This window comes from Gorilla gorilla, chromosome 23 (genome assembly GCF_029281585.2).
Source record: "Gorilla gorilla gorilla isolate KB3781 chromosome 23, NHGRI_mGorGor1-v2.1_pri, whole genome shotgun sequence".
NCBI lineage: Eukaryota > Metazoa > Chordata > Mammalia > Primates > Hominidae > Gorilla > Gorilla gorilla.
Window position 1 is genome coordinate 38,512,137 of NC_086018.1, and position 15,327 is coordinate 38,527,463.

Consider the following 15,327-nt stretch of genomic DNA (forward strand, 5'->3'; position numbering starts at 1 on the left):
GCAAACAATCGGTCTTCGGTGGTATGCAGTAAACATAAGGAGAGCACAGCAGAAGGGGCACCGAAGTTTCTGGGGGAATCAAAGACAGCACACATCTCAGAAGAGACAGCCCTTGAAGTGAGGCCAGAAGGCTGGCAAGCAGAAAGACGAATGGTTATATGCAAAGGAATATATGTGCTTTTTTTAAAAAAAGCACGAAGTGTTCTGGGAACCAAAAGCTGGTCAGTACTGCTGGGGACTGTGAGTTTGGAAGTGATATGAGATAACCACATAGTCAGAGACCAACAAATAAAATAGCTTAAGTTTTACCCCACAAGAAATGGAAGAATTCTGAGCAGGAGAAAGAAAATGATTAGAATTGGTAGTTAGCGAAAGTATCTTGGCAGCTGAACGGACAGATTGGAGAAGGGTTGAACTATAGCCAGGGAGCCCAATAACAAGTCCCCTGAAACCACAGAGAAAAATGCTGACAATATGATATAGGGCAGAGAGACAAAATATAAGAGGTCAAGGTAGAGGTAAAATCTAGAGAACTCACAAGTCAAATAGATATGACAAGTACAACAAGAAAGGAGGAATTGAGACTGACTCCTAATTTTCTGGCTAGGGCAACTGGCACTATAAATTAGGGAATGCAGGTTGGGAGTAGTCACCGAGAATGGCGATATCAGTTTTAAGTGCACACTAGTCATTTAGATGTCCAGGTGGGAAGAATTAGTGGATTAACTGAATCTAGAACTCAGTAAACAGGTCAGGGATATAGATACATATACACGTATCACATGTGAATACCTTTCCTATTTGGAGGAAATTCTAAGATGGGGGAAGGCAGTCACCTTTTCCCACTACAGGAACTGACAGTAACAGAAATTCCCTCTCTCTGTTCCCTGGCATCTAGTTCACAAATATACAACCCAAGTCAATCAGATCCTCCTATGTAGATCTTTGAATATTGAAAGAATAATACAAAGGTGGAAAATATAATCAGAAATTATTCATGGCACTGTGGCAAGTGCCTACTGGTGGCAGTGCCAATAGTAACAGATGTTCATGGGAGACCAGGCCAGCAGCAGTGGCAGAGAAGGTCCAGCAAGCAGTGCTAGAGAGAGTCCTCAGCCAACTGATCCCATTACATGGTCTTTATTTTACTATGTCTTGCCTCACTCAGTTTCTGCTCATTTTCTGAACTGTGTTATCCAGCCTTCCTTTTAAGGCTGTGCACTATCCAATACTTTTCCAATATATTTATTTTATGCTTAGGTAAACCAAGATTATGTGAAAAATCCTGAGTGGTACAGAATGAGGAGGGAACATAGAACAGGTGAGATGAGGCCTAGAATGGGCCCGCTATATAGGGTGACTAGTAGGTCACTATGAAATTAGTTCATATGTGTCATCTCCTTCCATCCTTACGGTCCCTTGTGAGGAAAATAAGGCCAAGTACCATATCTTTATTTTAGGATAAATAAACTGAGGCTAAAAGAGATTAAGATCATACAGTTCTGCTATCCAAGAGTGTCCTCAAAAAAGTTGTTTTACAGGTGCTCATCAAAAGGAGATGTTAAATGAGCAATACTAATTCTTACAGCAAATGTCAATGGACACAGATGATAACCACACATGGGTCCCAATGCTGGTCTTCCAGCTTCTTCAATTTTGGTAATATAAAGAAGATCCTAACAGAAGCATTAAATTCCTTATAGACAATCACCTAGAAACATACCTAATGAGGATCCTTGCCATCATCCTTCCACTCAGGGTACCTTGGTTACTACTGAAAGAATACATCATAAGCTAAAGGGATTCCTCAAGTGGAAGAAAGGATCATCTATCCCTAACCATGAGAACCACTGTGGGAATGAGAGGTTGAGAGCTTTCGAAAGATGATTATTTCTCAACTTCATTCCTTTGGGATATGTCACAGCCAGTAAGGGAGAAATTGGAAAAAGCAGCTTTCACAAGCTGCCAAATCCATGTCCTAGTCCCAAGGGATAATAAGCCAGTGAGGTTTTGTGGAGCTGATGTAATGTTGGCAGAGGCTAATGTTTTATGGTTGAACATGTAGCCTCTTGATTTTTAGCTACAGGGCTAAAAGGATGACATCCTGAAAAGCTAAGAAATTCATACCCATAACACCACCACTTCGCAATGTGCATCTTAAAAGTAATTTGTAAACTTTAACTGATCCATCTTTATCATGATTAGTTAAGAACATTTGTTAAACTATAAATTCTCTAAATTTTATTTTATATAACTATTTTGCTATAAAAAGAAATTTCTAGGTAACACAGACAATTTAGAAAGCTTAAAGTAACAAAATAATTAGAAGAAAGGAAAGTTTTACAAGGAGTAAAGTCTGTTTGTGGCACTTTCATCCCACTACCACCACACCAAGTTTAAAGCCATCTGATGAGCTTATGAAAACAATTTTTGAAACTGAGTACTCTAAGCCAAAAGTGTTCAGGAGTACCAAATCTCTCACAAAAAGTGTCAATCTCAGAAACCTTAGAAGTATTCTGAGATGCAGGAGGTAAGAATTAACGGACAAGAAGCAGAAATATTAAAACACTAACACTCTTCGTTTGAGTTTGAGCTGTTAAACTTCTTGCAGGCCTGGCACGGTGGCTCATGCCTGTAATCCCAGCACTTTAGGAGGCCAAGGCGGGTGGATCACCTGAGATCAGGAGTTCGAGACCAGCCTGGCCAACATGGTGAAACCCCATCTCTACTAAAAATACAAAAATTAGCTGGGCATGGTGGTGTGTGCCTGTAATCCCAGCTATTTGGGAGGCTAAGGCAGGAGAATCACTTAAACCCAGGAGGCAGAGGTTGCAGTGAGCCAAGATCACACCATTACACTGCAGCCTGGGCAACAAGAGCGAAGACTCTATCTCAAAAAAAAAAAAAAAAAAGAAAAAGAAAAAGAAAAAAAGAAAAGGAAAAAACAAAATGCTTGCCATTTAAAAAAAAAAATGAGTCCTTTGACTTAAATATGCCACAATGATCTCCAAAGCCTGAACAAAACTAAGTACATTAATAAAAAAATAAAATCACTAATCAGTAAGGCAAAATATGTAGTGCTTTTAAATATGTGCTAGCTCCTTAATAAGAGACAACTTTTGGGCTGGGCGTGATAGCTCACATTTGTAATCTTAGCATTTTTGGGAGGCTGAGGCAGAAGAATCACTTGAGCCAGGAGTTTGAGACCAGCCTGGGCAACATAGCGAGAGCCTGTCTCTAGTTAAAGTAATAATTTTTTTTTTTTTAAGTTAAAAAGAGGCTGGGCACGGTGGCTCACACCTGTAATCCCAACACTTTGGGAGGCCGAGGCAGGCAGATCACCTGAGTGAGGTGAAGAGATAGAAAACAGACTGGCTAACAGGGCAAAACCCCATCTCTACTAAAAATACAAAAAAATTAGCCAGACATGGTGGCATGTGCCTGCAGTCCCATGTACTCGGGAGGCTGAGGCAAGAGAATCGCTTGAACCCAGGTTGGCAGTGAGCCAAGACCACGCCACTGCACTCCAGCCTGGGCGACAGAGCAAGATCCCATCTCTACAAATAAATACATAATTAATTAAATAAATAAATAATAAAAGTTAAAAAGAGAAACCTCTGATTCAACTCTGGGGAGAGGTGTATCCATTCAGGAATGTGGATATGAAAACTGTGGTTTATATATCTTTATAATTTCCTAAGAATTGAGAATCATGTTTCTTAAAATGAATGGTGGGGAGGGGGGAGTTACAGATGGCCAAAAACAAAAATGTCCCTCCTACATTTTTTTTTTTTTTTTGAGTCAGAGTCTCACTCTGTCGCCCAGGCTGGAGTGCGATGGCATGAACTTGGTGCACTGCAAGCTCCACCTCCCGGGTTCAAGCGATTCTCTGCCTCAGCCTCCTGAGTGGCTGGGATTATAGATGCAAGCCACCACGTCCGGGTAATTTTTGTATGTTTTTTTTAGTGGAGACAGGGTTTCACCATGTTAGCCAGGCTGGTCTCGAACTCCTGACCTCAAGTGATCCACCTGCTTCGGCCTCCCAAAGTGCTGAGATTACAGACGTGAGCTACCATGCCCAGCCCTTCCTACCTCTTACAAAGGAACGGTTTGTACATGCTCTTCGGGGAAACATTTCTTTGGAGAAATAGTTGGGTTGAAGGACCTGGACACAGAATGAAATGGTTTCTCCTCAATTTCTCCAATATTTCTTCCTTTTTTTTTTTTTTTTGAGACAGAGTCTCACTCTGTCGCCCAGGCTGGAGTGCAGTGGCACGATCTTGGCTCACTGCAACCTCCGCCTTCTGGGTTCAAACGATTCTCCCGCCTCAGCCTCCCGAGCAGCTGGGACTACAGGCAAGCAGCACCATGCCTGGCTACTTTTTGTATTTTTAGTAGAGACGAGGTTTCACCATATTGGCCAGGCTGCTCTCCAACTCCTGACCTTGTGATCCACCTGCCTCACCCACCCAAAGTGCTGGGATTACAGGCCTGAGCCACTGCGCCCGGCCTTCTCCAATATTTCATATTCATTTATTTCATTCATTAACATACGTTTACTCAGCATTTACTATGTATCAAGCACCCTAATAAAATCCTGGATATAAAATGCTAAAACAATAAAAATAAGATACCTGCCTTTATAGCATTTACAGTCTAGTGAGAAAAATATACATTTAAAAACCCCCAAAAATCTCATAAAATAATCACATACTAGGCCAGGTGTGGTGGCTCATGCCTGTATTCCCAGCGCTTTGAGAGGCCAAGTCAGGTGGATCACTTGAGGCCAGGAGTTGGAGATCAGCCTGGCAATACAGCAAAACCCCATCTCTACTAAAAATACAAAAACTGGCCGGGCGTGGTGGCATGCACCTGTAATCCCAGCTACCTGGGTGGCTGGGGCACGAGAATCGTTTGTATTCAGGTGGCGGAGGAACCTAGAAAACAGAGAGGCAGATGGAACCTAGAAAGCAAAGAGAAAACAGCAGCAGGTAAAGTTGAAGAGGTAGGCAGGAACAGAGAAAATGCAGCCATGCATATCAGGAAACTCGCCTACCAGTATATAAGGACAAATATTGACTGCAGGACTAGATATTATTTAGCCCCTTATTCTGAACTACCTAAACCAGAATATAATCCCTGTGCAGATGGCGACCACATTTTCAGTAGATTCTCAAACAACTTCCACGCAACATCTAGCACGTGACAAATTCTCTACACACACACACATATATATACTATTTCCTCAAATTCAAACTTTTCTAAAAACATCCAAACTACCTACCTTAGTTGGGATTAAACATATATTTAGTAACATTGAATCGGTTGACCAAAAGCCTACATGCAAGAGGATCTTCAGGATAAAGCAATGGAAGATTATTTGCAAACATCTCAAGGACTGACTTAGCTGATATAAAACTCAGCTGTTAAGAAGTTTCTGGGCTAGGCACGGTGGCTCATGCCTGTAATCCCAACACTTTTGGGAGGTCAAGGTGGGTGGATCACTTGAGGTCAGGAGTTCGAGGCCAGCCTGGGTAACATGGCGAAATCCTGCCTCTACTAAAAATACAAAAATTAGCCGGCTGTGGTGGCAGGTGCCTTGCAGTCGCAGCTACTTGGGAGGCTGAGACAGGAGAATCACTTGAACCTGGCAGGTGGGGGTTGCAGTGAGCCAAGATTACACCATCACACTCCAGCCTGGGACACAGAGCGAGGGACTGCCTCAAGACAAAAAAAAAAAAAAAAAGGAAAAAGAAAAAAAAAAAAGAGAAAAGTTTCTGAAAGCCTTCTCATAAGAGGAGGAAGAGAATAAGCAAGGGAACTTTTTTCTTACCAGAGCCAACAAGGACCTTCACACAGCAAATGTTCCTACTCTAAAGATATACAGGTTTAATTTTAATTCCAACCCACAGAAACTATTAGCTACAACGGAAAAAATGTCTAATGTACGTTTATGGCAAGACACGCTAGAAGTTTTGCTTAGTTTCAAGCATATGACACTGGTTTTGGCCATAGGTATAGAGTCAGAAATATTACTAGACTGTAATTCAAAACAGCATCCCTTCTAATCCTTGTGAACAGGTACAACAGTCACAGTTAAAAACAAGGAAGCTTCTATGCAAAGGTTAGGGCTCATCGTATAAGAGCTTTTTTTAAATGTCAAGTTTATTTTTTAAAAAAGAAGGCCATTCCTATGCAGAAAGAAGGTCTAGGACAACATAATTTTTTTCTTTTTTTTTTCCTTTTTTTGAGACAGGCTCTCACTCTGTCACCCAGGCTGGAGTGCAGTGGCGCAATCACAGCTCACGGCAGCCTCGACTTTCTGGGCTCAAGCAATTCTCCTGCCCCAGCCTCCCAAGCGGCTGGGACTACAGGTGTGCACTACCACGCCTGGCTAATTTTTCATTATTTGTAGAGATGGCGGTCTCACTATGTTGCCCAGGCTGTTCTAGAGCTCCTAGACTCAAGCAATCCTCCTGCCTCGGCATCCCAAAGTGCTGGGATTACAGGTGTGAGTCACTGTGCCTGGCCCCTTAAAATACATATTCTAAAACAAGAAAAAGTTGGAGGGTTGTTTTTTACATTTACGATGTAGTGTTCTGGCAGGGAAAGATAAAACAGGAAAGGAAGGGAGACTAAAAAGTCAGGTAGGCTAAGTACTGGGAGAATGGAGCAAAGGAACCTAGACAAGTTAGAACAGCCTATCAACAGCTAACATACAGGGTCCGAAAAAGGGCTTGAAGTTCACATGAAAGGCAATATGGTATAGTGGTAAAGAGCACAGATTCTTAACCCAGGCCAGCTGGGTACAATCTTAGCCGTAAAATGGGATAAGAGCACCCATCTCACATAGTTGTTGCAAAGAGTAAGAGTTAATATACGTAAGGAGCTTGGTACACGGTCTGCCACATTGCAATGTTGTGATTTATAATAAATATATATTTGGTCTTTGCCTTCACTCCTGGCACCGAGGTCCTAAAATTGGACCTTGAAATTTCCTAAGAATAACAAAGGTAAAAGGAGTCGTCTTTTGTTATTCATAACAGGTCCCTTTCAACCATACCTGAGTTTATGTTAATGAGCTGACTTTGGAAAGCCCTTATGGATGAGGGCTGGTTGCCAGGGAAAACAATCATGTGATTAGAGGATTAGAACTTGCAGCCCCACCATACTCTGACTTCTGGGGATGCAAGAGGGGCTGGAGATTGACCTACTCATCAATGGCCAGTGATGTCATTAATCATGCCTACATGAAGAAGACTCCATAGAAACCAAAAAGGACAGGGTTTGGAGAGCTTCCAGGCTGATAAATCCAGATAGTGTTGTGGGGGTCGTATGCCCAGAGAAGGCATGGGAGCTCCACATAACCCCCTCATAGCTTACCCTATGTTCTCTCCCATTTGGCTGTTCCTGAGTTTTATCCTTTATAATAAATTGACGAATTTAAGTAAAGGGCCTTCATAAGTTCTGTGAGTCGTTCTAGCAAATGATCCAACCTGAGGAGAGGCTTGTGGAAACCTCTGATTTGTAGCCAACTCAGACAGAAGTTGTGGATAACCTGAGGGCCCACAACTATTGATTGGCATCTGAAGTTCAGGGAAATCTTGTGGGCCTGAGCCCTTAACCTGTGGGGGTCTGCACTAACTCCAGGGAATTAATGTCATAATTGAGTTAAATTGTAGAATATCCAGTTGGTGACCAGATGGTTGGAGAATTGGTTGTTGGTGAGGGAAAAAAAAAAAAAAACAAAACCTACATATCTGATGTCATCAGAGGTGGAGTGTTGAAAGGAGTAGTAGAGTACAGAAAAAAAACAAAACAGGCCGGGCACGGTGGCTCACGCCTGTAATGCCAGCACTTTGGGAGGCCGAGGTGGGCGGATCACAAAGTCAGAAGATCGAGATCATCCTGGCTAACAAGGTGAAACCCCGTTTCTACTAAAAATACAAAAAAAATTAGTTGGGCGTGGTGGCGGGCACCTGTAGTCCCGGCTTCTCAGGAAGCTGAGGAAGGAGAATGGCGTGAACCCAGGATGCGTAGGTTGCAGTGAGCCAAGATCGTGCCACTGCACTCCAGCCTGGGCAACAGAGTAAGACTCTGTCTCCAAAAAAAAAAAAAAACCAGTGTCTGTCTTTCCTCTTCATGCACTGTAAACTCTAAGTGTTAGCTATTATCATTTTAAATATATTTATTTTTGCTGGAATTCTTACAAAATCCACTTAGAATTCGATATTCTAGACATATGTCTCTTTTATGTTTTTGTGATTTTTGTTTTGGAGGCTTTTGGTGCTGGTGGTGGTGGTTTTGTATGTTTTTGGGTTTTTTTTTTGAAGCAGGGTCTCACTCTGTTGCCCAAGCCAGAGTGTAGTGGCAGGATCTTGGCTCACCGCAACCTCTGCCTCCCGGTCTCAAGGGATGCTCCTGCATGGTCTCTTTTAATAAAGTTAGTCTAAACTGTGCTTAAGGGAAACAATAAAAAAGATGTGTCCACCTGTGAGGCAGAATTTTAAATGGAAAACTACCCCTGAGTTTAGGCTTGGTGGGACCCGAAAAATGAGTGAGGATGGGTACATGGCGTAGAAGGAAATTTGGGGATAAAACTCAGGGCCACCTATAGAGATGGTCCTTCTCACTTAGAGACTACCCTCTAGAACTCTTCTCAAACCTTGGAGGGTTTTGTGTAATATTTCATTTAGTCAGCTCACTTCTTGGAAAGAGATCAGGGTTGAGAGATGAAGGCGATGTAGGTACAAAAAGAAGCTCACACACTTGGTTTTGTTTTAGCGTTACCTACCAGTGCTGCCCCTCTTCTCATGCTTGCTTACTTCCTTCAGGAGTCATTTTAACTCCAACCTCCTTGTGTCCAAACTGGCTCAAAGCACTCCAAAGTGGAGGTGAAAGGCAATCACGCTGATTTGTTATACCCAATTTGAGACATTTTTCTGTTGTACATAAAAGCAAAAAAAGAAATAAAAGCAATAGAATGTTCCATAAACTTAAAAAAAATGTTATAACAATCACACCCACTCATGGGTTCTGAAAAGTACAATAATGGAGTCAGGCTAGTACAAAGGCCTAAGAGCAAAGTCTGAGTGAAAGTGATCAATCTAGTTTCACTTTGGAAACTGGATAGAAACTAGCAACGGAAGTCAGACTCTATGAGGTAATTTTTGCAATAGTTGTTGGCCTTATAATTAATAAGAGATAAGATAATTTTAACCTAAAGTTCATTTTAAGCTTACAACAACTAGAGATAATTTTATTATAAGTTTTAAAAACTAACTTTATTGAACTTCAATTCAGACACAATAAACTTCACCTAGTGTACAATTCAAAGCGTTCTGACAATTGCATATGCCTGTATAACCACGACAATAAAGAGATATATTTTCATCCCTAGGGTTTTCTTGTGTCCCTTTGTATTCAATTTCTCCTTCCACTTCCAGCCCCAGGCAATCACTGATCTGCTGTCACTCTAGAGAAACCTGAATTTTTTTCCTCACACAATTTAAAAAATTGAGATACAATTCACATACTATAAAATTCAACCATTCAAAGTGCATAATTCCATAGTTTATCGCAACTAATTCCAGAACATTTTCAATGCCCCAAAAATAAACCCTGTATCCATCAGCAGTCACTCTCCATTTCCTGTTCTGGACATTTCATTTAAATGGAATCACACAATATATGGCCTTTTATGTCTATCTCCTTTCATTTGGAAAATGTTTTTAAGGTTCATCATTTTTTTTTTTTTAAGACTGAGTCTCGTTCTGTCACCCAGGCTAGAGTGCAAGTGGCTTGATCCCCGTTCACTACAACCTCCATCTCCCAGGTTCAAGCGACTGTTGTGCCTCAGCCTCCCGAGTAGCTGAGACTATAGGCACACGCCACCAGTCTGGCTAATTTTTCTGTATTTTTAGTAGACATAGGTTTCGCCATGTTGCCCAGGCTGGTCTCAAACTCCTGGGCTCAAGCGATCCACCTGCCTTGGCCTCCCAAAGTACTGGGATTATAGGCATAAGCCACCACACAAGGCCAAGGTTCATTCATTTTATAACATATATCAACAGTGATTTCTTTTTATGAGTGAATAATATTCCATTGTATGGATATACCATATTTTGTTTATTCATCAACTGAAAGACATGTGGGTTGTTTCCACTTTTTAGCTATTTTGAAAAAGCTGCTATGAACATTTGTCTGTGTAAAAATACACAGACAAATGTTTTCAGTTTTCTAGGATATATATCTAGAAGTAGAATTGCTAGGTCACAGGATCTATGTTTAACTTTTTGAAAAGCTGCCAAATTGTACTTTTTAAACTTTTCATTCTGAGATAATTATAGATTCACATAATAAGAAATAATAAACAGCTCATGTATAAACTTTTCATTCTGAGATAATTATAGATTCACATAATAAGAAATAATACAAAGAGCTCATGTATCCCTTACTCAGTTCCCTCCAATGATAACATCTTGCAAAACTACAGTACAATATTACAACCAGAATACTGGCACTGTTAGTCAACATACACATTTCCATCACCCTGAGGATCCCTCACGTTGACCTTTTATAGCCACATCTACTTTCAGCCCCACACCATCCATAGGCCCGAACAATATGAAGAACCAATCTGTGCTTCATATCTATAATTTTGTCATTTCAAGAACGTTATATAAATAGAATCATACAATATGTAACATTTTAGGATTGGCTTTTTTCACTCAGAGTAATTCTCAAGAGTCATTCCGGGTGTTTTATTTCTAAAATGTTTAAAGTTTGCCCCTTTTTAAAAGTTGCTGAGCAGTATCCCACAGCCTGAATTAATTAATTAATTAATTAATTATGAGACAGAGTCTCACTCTGTCACCCAGGCTGGAGTGCAGGGGTGCAATCTTGGCTCACTACAACCTCTGCCTCCTGGGTTCAAGCAATTCTCCTGCCTCAGCTTCCCAAGTAGCTGGGACTATGTGTGCCCGCTACCACGCCTGGCCAATTTTTGTATTTTAGTATAGATAGGGTTTTACCATGTTGGCCAGGCTGGTCTCCAACTCCTGACCGCAAGCGATCCACCCACCTTGACCTCACAAAGGGCTGGGATTACAGGCATGAGCCACCACGCCCGACCTCAAATGAATTTTTGTGTATGGTACAAGGTAAGAGTCAATGTTCCCTCTCTCTCTCTCCTTTTTTTTTTTAAGACAGAGTCTTGTTCTGTTGGCCAGGCTGGAGTGCACTGGCACAATCTCGGTTCACTGCAACCTCCGCCTCCCAGGTTCAAGCGATTCTCCTGCCTCAGCCTCCTGAGTAGCTGGGATTACAGGCGCACGCCACCACGCCCAGCTAATTTTTGTATTTTTAGTAGAGACGGGGTTTCACCATGTTGGCCAGGATGGTCTCGATCTCCTGACTTCGTGATCCACCCACCTTGGCCTCCCAAAGTGTTGGGATTACAGGCGTGAGACACTGAACCCAGCCCTCTCTTAATTTTTTTAACATACAGATAGCCAGTTCTTTCCTGATTTGTAAGTTTTTATTTAAACCAGAGTTAGAAAAATAATTAAAATAACACTACCTCTAAACACTCAAAACCACTGCCATGACATAATCCTGCCATTTCAGTAGAACAGAAAATCCCCACGCCTTCCCCTCAGCTCGGAGGGCACAGGACTGGGCAGCAAGCTCCACCAGTTTGTAGAAGGAGTTCAACTTCCAGACAGCAGGGAAATGCCTTTCTCTGAAGTTATTACATGAGTTCACACTGAAGGGAAAGAAGAAAGTGAGCCTTATCATTTTCCCAAGATGCTGTGAGATGTGTTGGATTTACTCTCACTCATAATTGTGCAGGATGGTTGTTTTGTTTTGTTTTGAGGCAGGGTCTCACTCTGTCACCCAGGCTGGAGTGCAGTGGTGTGGTCTCAATTCACTGCAACCTCTGCCTCCAGGGTTCAAGCAATTCTCCTGCCTCAGCCTCCCGAGTAGCTAGAATCACAGGTGTGCACCACCATGCCTTGCTAATTTTTGTATTTTTAGTAGAGATGGGGTTTCATCATGTTGGCCAGGCTGGACTCCAACTCCTGACCTCAAGTGATCTGCCCTCCTCAACCTCCCAAAGTGCTGGGATTACAGACGTGAGCCACTGTGCCTAGCCACAGGTATGTTCGGGATGGTTTCAACCAACATCAATAGAACCAACTAAGGATGGCCTTCAGCAACACAGAGGGGTAGCACAGGAGTTCCAAAGATCAGTAGTTTGAAAATCAGGTCACAGGGAGTCCACGCTATATGATCTTGGGTAAGTCACTTAACATTCTTAGCCCCCCGTTTGTTCACCTGTAAAACCAAGGTTTGTTATCAGGTCATGTCTAAGATCCTTCCCAGTTAAACATTCTAGAATGCCAAAAATAAGCCTATTTGTTCTTTCTTTGAAAAAATCAAGAAAAATGGCAAAAAAAAAAAAAAGTTGTCAAATTGTGAACGTTTATCTAACACAGAGAACTATACTAGGAGCAGGTTTTCTTTTCTGTTTCCTGTTTTACCCTATTCTTCCATACTAATTAGACATCATATAAATCCCACATATAAATCCAACACATCTCATAGCATCTTGGGAAATAAAAATAAAATATCTTTTGGAACTGAACTTCTCAACTTTAATATGCATGTGACAATCTTTTTTTTGAGATAGGGTCTCACTTTGTGGCCCAGCTGGAATACAGTGGTGCAAACACGGTTCACTGCAGCCTTGACCTCCCAAATTCAAGTGAGCCTCCCACTTCAGCCTCCTAAGTATCTGGGACTACAGGTGTGTATCACCATGCCTGCCTAATTTTTGCATTTTTTGTAGAGATGAGGTTTCACCATGTTGCCTAGGCTGGTCTCAAACTTCTGACATCAAGCAATCTGCCCACCCTGGCCTCCCAAAGTGTTGGGATTACAGCTGTGAGCCACTGCACCTGGCAAATAATCTTTTTAAAACAGATTGTGATTCTGCAGGTCTGAGGTGGTGTCTGAGATTCTGCATTCCTAATAGGCTTCCAGGTGATATAAAGGCTGCCAGACCTTGGAACATACTTTGAGTAGCAAGGTGTTAGAAGAATACGGACATAGTATCTGTTTGAGTAACCTAATTAATGTTGATACCTAAGTTTTCAGTACTTTACATAACCAAATAAATTAGTCTTACGGCACTGATTTGAGGAATATAATCTTATCGATTCCCAAGAGAATATACTAAGAAAACAGTTCAAAAAATCAAGTTTAATTAATATTTTAGTTCCTCAAGATCCTATTTGCAAGGAAAAACAGAAAAATAGAAAATCAGAAAGATACAGCATCATGAATTGTTAAGGACAATTTTCACACCCTATAGTCAATGAGCAAAATATATTACAGAAATGCACTTTCAAAAAATTAAAACAGGCTGGGCAACATAGTGAAAACTTGTCTCTCATAGAAAAAGTTTTTTTTAGCTGGGCCTAGTGATATGCACTTGCAGTCCCAGCTACTCAGGAATCTGTGGTGGGAGGACCACCTGAGCCTGGGGAGGTCCAGGCTGCAATGAGCTGTGATTATGCCACTGCACTCCAGCCTGGGCAGCAGAGTGAGACCCTGGCTCAAAAATAAAAGCTATACAAAAAAATAATTAAAACATTGTATACTAACACCACCATTTTATGCCTACAACAAATCAGATTATTCTTACCCAACAAAAGCAAACAAAAAATTTAACATGTTGTTTTTTGACAGAAAACTTCTGAGAGGTTCAGCAAATTGAGAGTAAATGAGTGTAGGAGCCACAGCTCTGCCAAGAACATGGCCTAACACAAACACTGCAAAGATAAATTTCAATAAATCTTACAAAATAGAAACAAAGGCAAAAATGTAAAAGAGATTTATACAAACTCAACTGGTCAGAGGGAACAGTTTAATGAGATGGAGTGCCTCCTTATCATGCAGTATTTGGTCAGTGGAGGGAGCACTTTGACTGCAGAGGTTCCAAATTAACAGCTCTATCTCCTAATCATTATGCTTCCATCCATCTTCTTCCTCTTTTAACTGTACCTACCTGTGTATGTGCATACATACAATTTAATATAAGCTTTATTTATTTATTTTTGTGCGTGTGTGTGTGTGTATGTTTTTGAGACAGAGTTTTGCTCTTGTCACCCATGCTGGAGTGCAATGTCGCAATCTCGGCTCACTGCAACCTCCACCTCCCAGGTTCAAGCAATTCTCCTGCCTCGGCCTCCCAAGTAGCTGGGATTACAAGCATGGGCCACCACGCCCAGCTAATTTTTTTGTATTTTTAGCAGAGATGGGGATTCACCATATTGGCCAGGCTGGTCTTGAACTCCCGGCCTCAAGTGATCCGCCCGCCCCAGCCTCCCAAAGTGCTGGGATTACAGGGGTGAGTCACTGTGCCCAGCCAACATAAGCTTTATTGGAATACAAAAGAAATGTATGCTCATCATAGAAAATCAGAAAGATACAGGAAAACCCAAAAGATGGAAAAAACATAATGTCCCCTATGAAATCTCACTACTCAGAGAAAGTTATTCATATTCTGGTGTATAGCCTCAAAACCACTTTTCTAGAATTACAGAGATAAGTGGTAAACATTATTCCACATTTTAAAAATTATTTTAAAAATTTTTTTGTAAAGATGGAGTCTTGCTATGTTGCCCAGGCTGGTCTTGAACTCCTGGGTTAGACAGGAAGCTGTCGGGGAGGTTTGCTTGAGCCCGGGAGACAGAGGTTACAGTGAGCCGAGATCCCACCACTGCACTCCAGCAGGGGGCGACAAAGCAAGACCCTGTCTCAAAAAAAATTATAAAAATATAAAAAACCAAAACTACAATGTACACTTATGAAAGAACAACAGTAAGAAAGGGAAATTACATTTTAGTATAAATACATAAAATTTTGATTCATATCCACTGAAAATGTTTCAAGGACACCTAGGGGTCCTCAGACCACACTTTGAAAACCAATGCGTTATACTGTAGTGCCTCTTCAGTTAGGGCACGCTATACAAATATTTACAAGGCATGGTCTCGGAACATACTTAACCTAAAAAATATCCTAATGATTTTGCTAAATCACCCATTCAACAATTACTAAGTGCTTACGATATACGAAGTATTCTTATACACAAGGCAGAAAATCAAAGAGGAAAAAAAATCCTCCTTGTGGCACTTACATTCTACGAAGAGACAGCCACAACCAATAAACAAATGAACTATCTATTCTGCAAATAAGTGGTATGAAGGAAAATAAAAGCAAGGTTTTACAAAATAGGATGGTCAGGGAGTGCCTAAC

The 15,327-nt window shown here is 41.2% G+C and overlaps 1 protein-coding gene and 1 pseudogene across 8 annotated transcripts in view; both read right to left on the reverse strand.

Annotated features, from left to right (window-relative positions):
• The window catches only part of MRTFA (myocardin related transcription factor A), a 224,305-nt gene that overhangs the window by 97,899 nt on the left and 111,079 nt on the right, over window positions 1-15,327 (reverse strand). Inside the window, exon 1 of one of the 8 annotated variants that reach the window (XM_019018445.4) lies at window positions 8,795-8,942. The exons of the other annotated variants lie outside the window; for them this stretch is intronic. The gene's annotated coding sequence lies outside the window, so the exon portion shown is untranslated. Of the gene's footprint in view, window positions 1-8,794; window positions 8,943-15,327 lie in introns of those variants that run through there. 8 annotated transcript variants of the gene reach the window in all.
• On the reverse strand, window positions 2,308-2,862 carry LOC129529517 (protein GVQW1-like; annotated as a pseudogene).